General features: G+C 42.7%; 1 long non-coding RNA gene across 1 annotated transcript; it reads left to right on the top strand.

Moving 5' to 3' along the window:
* The first annotated feature begins 961 nt into the window (after positions 1-961).
* Positions 962-2456, top strand: LOC118159904. Its single transcript, XR_004747280.1, has 3 exons — positions 962-1061; positions 1522-1695; positions 2347-2456. It is a non-coding gene; the product is annotated as an uncharacterized LOC118159904 (long non-coding RNA).
* The last annotated feature ends 6718 nt before the right edge of the window (positions 2457-9174 follow it).

The raw sequence follows: 9174 nt of genomic DNA on the forward strand, positions 1-9174 counted from the left end.
GGAGAAAGGGGGGAGCTGAAGGACAACCGAAAGACAAAGCTTGGGAGGCTACGAGTCTCAGCACAAGAGACCCCCAGGAAGACCATCAGAGACTGATACACATGCACCTGGAGGGGGTCTGGATTCTGGGAACTAATTATAATAACCCTGCCTTTTCTAGGAATAGTGATAAATATGTATTAGTCTAGTAGTATAAAAATCAACCACCTGATTTAATAGGTATGCATCCTGGTGGAGCAGAGACTCCCGACGCACCCAGTGCTGTTTGCTTGCCTCTATTTACTTAATAAATCACAAACTTTGATTAAAATCCTATTTGGAATTTTATCATTTATCACAATTCGGGGCTCGTCCGGGATGGTCTTGGTTCCTGAATTCTGACTTGATCTAGGAGGGGCGCCCCACCACTCCTGTGGTGGCTCCTATTCGAGTCAGGTCAGGACTAACGTCATCCTGAACCTGTATATTCCTGGGGGTAGGTGCACGGAATATGGCGAATGTGTGTGTATGTGTTTGTGGGGTTAATGCTGCGCAAAAACACAACCTCACTGTTGTGCAGCCCTAAACACAGAAACACCCCTTCCCCCCCTTCCCCCCCCCGGCCTTATTGCACACCCCTACCCCCAGAAACACAACCCTCCTTTTTGCACCCATCTACACACAGAAACACACATCTTTGGCAGCTAAGACAGGTTATTGAAGTAAGTGTATATTGAGATAACTATGGATTGGAGTGACTTGTTGAGGTCTTCAGTGGCCTGAGTCCAGCTCTTGTAGTCTTACAGATGCAGTTCATATCAGGAAAAAGGTCAATATAGATGGGACTTGAAGAACATTATACACAATCTAAATGTCCTGACCTCATGGTTTACCTTCTAACAACACCTCTTCTTCCTTCACAGCTTGCATGCCCAAATACTCTGCTGGGTGCCTCTATTAATATCCGGCTTATCGTCATAGCCATAATCCTGCTCAGGCTGAAAAGTTGCAGAAAGACCTTAAAAGATACCTTACGAGGAAGCTTGGTTTTGAGGCAGTTATGCACATAACATGCACAAAAGGTATATTGTAAATACTCTTACATATGGGAAAACATGTTCACTGTCTTTTGGAACGTGCTTAGTCTTCAACAAGATTAAATTTCAGTCTGTTTCTTTCACTGAAGAATCAGATTTTTGTCACCTTTACATTAGTATGTGCTGTTAGCTTTTGCTATTTGGATATTAGTTGGATTCTTTTTTTGTTCAGTATTTAGTTAAGACTGCACCATCTCATTGCAACCAAATTGAAATGTGTAGTGTAGGAGCATTGTTCAGTTTGGAGCATTCCAAATTGAATATGAAATGTAGGGGATCACTCTGAAAGGTGTGATAATTCCTATAATAACTGATTCTGCTTAATATTTGGGATTAATATTTTTTACTGTATTTTTAAAACATAAGGACTGTGGGCTTTAATTATTGAAGGAAGTTTTTCACGCTGTTCCAACCTCCTTGTCTGAATTATTTCATCTGCTTCTAGGTCTTTCCATACATACTTTTCATGGGAACTTTTTTGTAAAATCTCCTCATTTATTATCCCTTGCCAATGTCAATCCTGATGCTGGATTTGCAGTACAAATGTCCATTGAGGAAAGTCTTGCTGACACATCCATGGTTTGTTTTCAAACAGCTCTTTTGTATACTTCCAGCAAAGGTAAATGCATTCAAATGAATTGACCGCTGGTTTTGTTTGGTTTGTTTTTAAGGTAATGTTTGTATAGCTCTTCACACAGCCTTTTGTTGATCTTTATAACTTAGGGAAATCTTGTCCAAGTTAGGGAACCTACTTGGCAGTTAGTCACATCATATAAAACATCATAAGCTTTGTTTTAATGGAAAAAAAATAAATGAATTTATCTCAATTTTACGTCATCTTGTTCAACAACTTTACTTCAAAGGCATATCATTGTTATAAGCAGTAACATAGTTGCTTCTTAATTTCTCTAAAATCACAGAGCTATGGAAGTGGTGGATGCTACCGGGTGGGCGTAAAGAACAGCAGCTACTTTCTATTGTGGAGGATGCCACAAATTTTAGAGTGGCAGACTACGTACTTCATCTGTACAGTCAAAATGCATGGTGTGGCCATTATGAAGTAGTTCATGTTATGAACCTGTGTTGAATACTTGAGAGCATTTCAGAATTTGAGACAGGAGTGAGAAATGGCATTACAGCAAACTCCTGACTGGTGTGTTTACCAAGAGTGCATCTTGGACGAGAGGAGATGCACTGTAATGACTGAATTTGGATACCTCTTCCTACCAAGCAGTACTGTGGGATGATTTCTACTTATTTTTTTTATTAGGTGAATGTCGAATTCGTGCGCACACACTTTGCTTGCCTGTGGTAAATTGGTTGGCTGATGTATATGCAGGAGCAGACAGACAAGCAGTTGTATGCCTCTTGGCAAACATGGGTGAGTTTCAAATAGCTTGTCACGTGTTCTCTTTTAAAGTATCAAATGAAGCCTGGCTATTCATTTTCCTCTTTGTTTTTGTATGCTTTAAAAATAAAAAGAAAAACAAACAAACAAACAAACAAAAAAACGGGGATGAGGAGTACTTCTGACATCTCCACTTTCTGCATTACTTTTCTGTGCTTTCAACCTGCCATTGCCAGATTGAGGATTCTTGCTTGATTCCCTACGCATGGGCCACAAGTGGATGTTTCATACATCGATCTCTGCTTGTGAATGTTATGGCTCCGTGCAGGATTTTAGTGTATGCCATGTTGTATATGAGTAGCTAAACGGATTCCAAAAGAGGAACAGTACTTCTGTATCTTGTCTCAAATGCGCATTCAGTCCAGCAGGTGGCTTCCTCCAAGCAAAAGATTCGCAGCTTTTTCTTAGCAGAGAAAGATGGAACTGAGGTTGCACAAACTGTTATGCTGTGGAAATGACGAGAGAACATGAGTTTTGATTTTTTTGTCACAAGAATTGTTGGAAATCATCTTGCATGTACAATAGTGAATAGTTTTTTGTTTTTTTTTTTTTTTTTTTTTTTTTAAGCATTGGAAAAGGAAGCTTCTGTATGGAAAATGAAACGAATGAGGTCAACTCTACTAACCTTTTCTCTTCTTCTAATCCAACAGCAGTGGATCGTTCAGTTTCATCTAGGCTTTCAGATGCAAGAGATGCCTTAGTTAATGCTGTGGTGGACTCTTTGTCCACGTATACATCAACTGCCTGCAGCAGTCCATGCTGATAGCACCAAATTCCCTCAAGTTGTTGCCCTTGGATGTTTGGGCTCTTCTCAAACAGCAATGTATAAGCTAGTAGTTGTTCCATTGGAGGAATTGAGCAATGTCCTTTCCTATAATTATCAAAATAAAGTTTTCCTTTTTGAACTTACAGGACAGAAACAAAAAATGACCATGCTTATTTGAACTGATTAGTGCCTGAATAGTTTTTTTGGTTTTACTTGACTTTTTAAAATATATTTTTTTTACTTGATTTTACAGTGAAAATCATAATATATATCGTAGCAGCAATTCTTAGATACTTTTGGCAACTAATTAAAGTTGCCCAAGGGGTTGTTTTATGTCTCTCATTAGTACCTCATTTTATTTTGTGAAGAAAAATCATATAGTTTTCAGTGCATGTGTTTGTGTTTTCAGGTACTAAGAAGGAAAATTTAATTTCCATGGAAATGAAATGAAACATATGAAAGAAGCTAAAGTGAAGAGTTTCAAGTTCACATAAAGTTCACTGCTTTTTGATTTTTTAATATCTTTTGTGTTAACAAAAATCATACTTAAATATTAGGAGAGTTTACCGCAGGGTTTTATCTTCAGTAAATCTCATAGCTTCAAGAGATTTAGTGCTTGACAGTTGTGTTCATTTTTTCTTCTTAGAAACAAAGATTTATGTAAATTCTGTAAGAAATATGATCATAATCATTTATTTTCATTTGGCTCTGTGATGATTTTAGCCTCTAATATACCGATTAGGACTTTTTAGCACTGACGTAAGTAAAGCAAGTAATAGTGGGCAAAAAAACAACCCCATTTAGTATCAGGAGACTCTGCGTAAAAGATAGCTTAGAGTAAGAGCTGCTGAGATAAGAAGGAATTTATAGATGTTTTACCTTTATTAACAGTAATAAGAAACTAAACCTGGAAAAAGAGGACTTGCATGCACAGCTTTGGTGGAGAGGTGAATTTGCACATTGGTGGTAGGAATATTCTCCATTCAATCAGAAGACGGTGCTTTCTCTGTTGTGTTGTTACCGAGAGAATAGTCTTATCAGTTGCTTCTAGGGGAGAGCTGAAAAATCCAATAGGATGGAGAGTTACAAAATCAATCTTTCTTCTATGGTTTCTGCTATAAGATATGGAAGTCTATTTCCATCCCAGAGCTTTTCCTTACCATTTCATCTTGGCTAATATAAATCAGATTCCATCTTACTATCCACTTGGTAACACATCAGGAAGGAGGGAGACTGGATAAAGTTTTTAAAGGTATTCAACCTGTATTTAATTGGGAATTTTCTAGCATAGAATGTGCAACATGAACTAATTTCTGCAGGTATTTTGAAATGCCTATACAATTTTGCTTAAATGAAACTTGCTTATGATAGTTTGCTATTGAACAGTAAATCTGTTGTTCCTTCAATTCTTATGGAAGCACAATCACTATTTTAATTCTTTCCTGTGTAACTTTTTCATCAAAGGTGGTCCAACATCTTGGTCCAGCTATGGATTTTTCAAAGAAGTTGGCATTGGACTGTTCAGGCCAACAGACTGCTGTGGATTTATTTCTCTTAAGTTCGCAATATTCTGATTTAGCTTCTCTTGGTAAGGAATGCCTAATATATGTATTAATTCCTCCCAAAGTGTTGTCTGTCTTTGAAAAGCACAGGCTGTTTCAGGAATTCTTTGATCTTGTAAGTCTTTATGCACTCTTGTAAATGCATAGGAATTGACTTAGAAGTTGATATCAGTAAAGAACAGGGGTATTGGATTGGTGGTATCAAAGACAATTTATTCTGAGCTTTCAGTTTTAAACTAGAAAGTACTCTTCTGCTTGAGAATAGAAAACAGGTAGATGGCAGGAAACAAATCAAGTTTAATCATAGGAGGAGAACACAGTTCTCACCTTTCAGTATTAAACTAGGATTTGTCTCTGCACACACACTTAGTTTTATGTCTACGTCATTAAATGCACTCCATGCTACCTTTGGCAGCTAAGACAGGTTATTGAAGTAAGTGTATATTGAGATAACTGTGGATTGGAGTGACTTGTTGAGGTCTTCAGTGGCCTGAGTCAAGGCCAGCATTTGTCATCTTACAGATACAGTTCATATCAGGAAAAAAGTCAGTATAGATGGGACTTGAAGAACATTATACACAATCTTAACGTCCTGACCTCATGGTGTCATGCTATCTAGCACTGTTAGTCAAAAAAAGTCATCCTGTCTTTGATAATGTCTCTTCCCATAGTAGCCATGTTATCATCACTGTGGAATTTGATTTCTTTAAAGATTTTATTGCATTGAGGATTAATGAGATTGGATTAAGATAATTTTAAATATTACTTACAAATTGTAAGGGAGTTTTTAATAGGTATGGTAATTTCTACATGAAAATTGCCTAAAAAAGATAGAATGAAAGATGATAGAGTAGCTAGGCTTTTGAAGCTTTGCCGACTGGACTGGACAATAACGTTCTCCGTCAAATGTATTACATGCCTTTTGTTACACTTTTCCCATTGTTGCTTTTCAGCAATTACCAGGAATAACATCAAGCACCAGAGGGAGATGCAGATCCTGCAGGACATAGATCAACCCTTTTGTTTCTTTCCTTGATCAAAGGAGGTGGAAATGCAATCTGGGCTCCAGAGTTAATGATGGGAAGGTTTCTAACAGAAGATTTAATTTTAGTTAGCTCTTTCAAGTCTTTGCATCATATCCGGCCATGGGGTACTCCAAGCGGATGCTAAAATGATACTAGAGTTCTTCATGTGTTTTTGAAATCTCTAGGTTTTCAGTCAGACCTAGCATGCATTTCCTGAAGGAATAGGTCTTCTTGCAATTCTGTGCGAGACAGAGAGGATGGAAACAAATTACGCTGATTACTTCTGTAATAAAATGAACTTACTCCATCAACTGCTCTTGCAATATGCAAATGGTAGGAGGATGACAGGTAATGTCTGCAATCTAAGCCAGATATTAGCATCAACAATACAGATTGAAGGTTCTTGGGAAATACTCTATTGCATTAGTTTTAAGTTTGGAGTTACATTACTACTGAAAATAAAGCTTTTTTGTTTCCAGCTATTTACCAGGGCACACTGCTGGCTCATGGTCAACCTGTCGTCCACCAGGACCCCCAGGTCCTTCTCCTCAGAGCTCCTCTCCAGCAGGCCTTCCCCCAGCCTGTACTGCTACTTCCAGTTGTTCCTTCCCAGGTGCAGGACTCTACACTTGCTCTTATTAAACTGCATCTGGTTTCTTCCTGCCCATTTCTCCAGCCCGCCCAGGTCTCACTGAATGGCAGCACAGCCTTCTGGCGGGTCAGCCACTCTTCCCAGCTTTGTGTCATCAGCGTACTTGCTGAGGGCAGACACTATTCCCTCATCACGGTTGTCGATTAAGATGTTGAACAAGACCGGACCCAGCACTGACCCCTGGGGAACACCGCTAGTCACCGGCCTCCAGTGAGATTCTGCTCCACCGATCACCACCCTCTGAGCTCGGCCACTCAGCCAGTTCTCAACCCACCTCACTGTCCACTCATCTATCCCACACTTTCTCAGCTTTGCTAGCAGGATGTCATGGGAGGCAGGATAGAAAGCCTTGCTAAAGTCAAGGTAGATGACATCCACCACTCTCCTCCCATCTGCCCAGCTGGTGATGCCATCATAGAAGGCAATGAGGTTGGTCAAGCACGACTTCCCCTTGGTGAATCCATGCTGACCACTCCTCATAACATTCTTCTCTTCCAATTACTTGGAGATGGCATCCAGAACAAGCTGCTCCAACACCTTTCTAGGGCGATCGTCACAAGGGCATGGTAGTACCAAGTCTGGGAACTAGCTTTGGGCACCAACTGATCGGCGAAGGACTTTGGACCAGCTCTGGGGAGCAACCCTGGGCACCAGCTCTGCGGAGCTGTTCTCGGGACCAATAGGTGTGGGGAGCACGTAGTTCTCCCAGGTCTCAGCAGTTCATGCCACCACATCTGGGGACCAGATCTTCGGAATGGCTGTGGGGAGCAGGTCAGAGTAGCAGCTCTGGGGAGCTGCTCTGGGCTCCATGTCTGCGGACCCGATCTGGGGGACCAGGGCTGGGGAAAATAGCTGCGGACGAAATCTAGAGAGCAGCTTTGGGGACCAGATGTGGGGAGAAGGTGAGGGGACTAGATCAGGGGACCGTGTCTGGGGAGCAGCTCTGCGGACTACCTCTGAGAACCAGCGCTGGGGACCCACTCTGGGGAGATTTTCTGTGGACCAGCAGTTTGAGTACCACGAGTAGGTACTCCAGGAGGAGGTGTACCAGATCTGCGAAGCAGTCGCGGAGGCAATGTCTGGGAATCAGCTCAGGTGAGCAGGTCTGGGGACCAGCTCTCGGGAGCAGCCCTGGGGACAAGGATGTGTGTTTCTAAGGGCAGGTGGGGTGTGTGTTTCTTGGGCAAGCGTTCGGCGGGCCCCCGGGTACGGCGCGCACGCCGAGCGGCGAAACCAGCGGCCCTGGGCGGACAGCGGCCGGTGACCCCCGGCGGACCTCCTGCGCCGCGGCAAACTCCACGCTACTACCAGCAGCGGACTTTCGGAGGATCCCCGGCGGCGATCCCCTTTGGTATCCCGGGAGCCGCGGCGGATCCCCACCGGTGAAACCCAGCAGGTCCCCTGGAGGCGCGGCGGATCCCTGCCTAGCGTCGATAGTGCCTAGCGGACTCGCCCAGCCACAACCGGCGGGTCTCAGCGGACCAAGCCCGACGGCGTCACCTACAGCCCTTGGAGGACACCTGCCGGTCAACACCGGCGGGCACCAAAGCGCTGCGGCGGACTCCGGCCGGCGACCTCCGCTGCTCCCCCGCTTCCAGCGGTGGACCCCGCCGGCGATCCCCGGTAGGCAATAGGGCGTGGAGTGGGGGGCGCGGGGTAGGGCAGCACAAAAAGGCGGGGGTGTTTTTTGGGGGTTAGGTTTGGAAACAAGGGGGAGTATATTCCTGGGGCTAGGTGCGCGGAATACAGCGAGTATGTGTGTATGTTTATGGGGTTAGTGCTGTGCAAAAACACAACCCCACTGTTGTGCAGACCTAAGCACAGAAACACGCCACGCCCCCCCCCCCCCCCCCGCCTTACTGCGCACTCCTATCCCCAGAAACACAACCCTCCTTTTTGCGCACGCAGAAACACACATCTTGGGCAGCTAAGACAGTTTATTGAAGTAAGTCAATAACTGTATCTTGGAGTGATTGTTGAGCTCTTCAGTGGCCTGAGTCCAGCTCCTGTCCTCTTACAAATGCAGTTCATATCAGGAAAAAGGTCAAAATCGATGGGACTTGAAGAACATTATACACAATTTTAATGTCCTGATCTCATGGTGTTTGCTGTCTAGCACTGTTAGTCAAACCAAGTCGTCCTGTCTTTGATAATGTCTCTAACCTTAGTAGCCATGTTATCATCACTGTGGAATTTGATTTCATTAAAGATTTTATTGCATTGAGGATTAATGAGATTGGATTAAGATAATTTTAAATATTCCTTACAATTTTTAATAGGCATTGCAATTGCTACATGAAAATGGCCTCAAAAAGATAGAATGAAAGATGATAGAGTAGCTAGGCTTTTGAAGCTTTGCCGACTGGACTGGACAATAACGTTCTCCGTCAAATGTATTACATGCCTTTTGTTACACTTTTCCCATTGTTGCTTTTCAGCAATTACCAGGAATAACATCAAGCACCAGAGGGAGATGCAGATCCTGCAGGACATAGATCAACCCTTTTGTTTCTTTCCTTGATCAAAGGAGGTGGAAATGCAATCTGGGCTCCAGAGTTAATGATGGGAAGGTTTCTAACAGAAGATGCTTGCATTAATAGCTCTTTCAAGTCTTTGCATCATATCCGGCCATGGGGTACTCCAAGCGGATGCTAAAATGATACTAGAGTTCTTCATGTGTTTTTG

This window comes from Oxyura jamaicensis, unplaced genomic scaffold (assembly GCF_011077185.1).
Source record: "Oxyura jamaicensis isolate SHBP4307 breed ruddy duck unplaced genomic scaffold, BPBGC_Ojam_1.0 oxyUn_random_OJ72643, whole genome shotgun sequence".
Lineage (NCBI taxonomy): Eukaryota > Metazoa > Chordata > Aves > Anseriformes > Anatidae > Oxyura > Oxyura jamaicensis.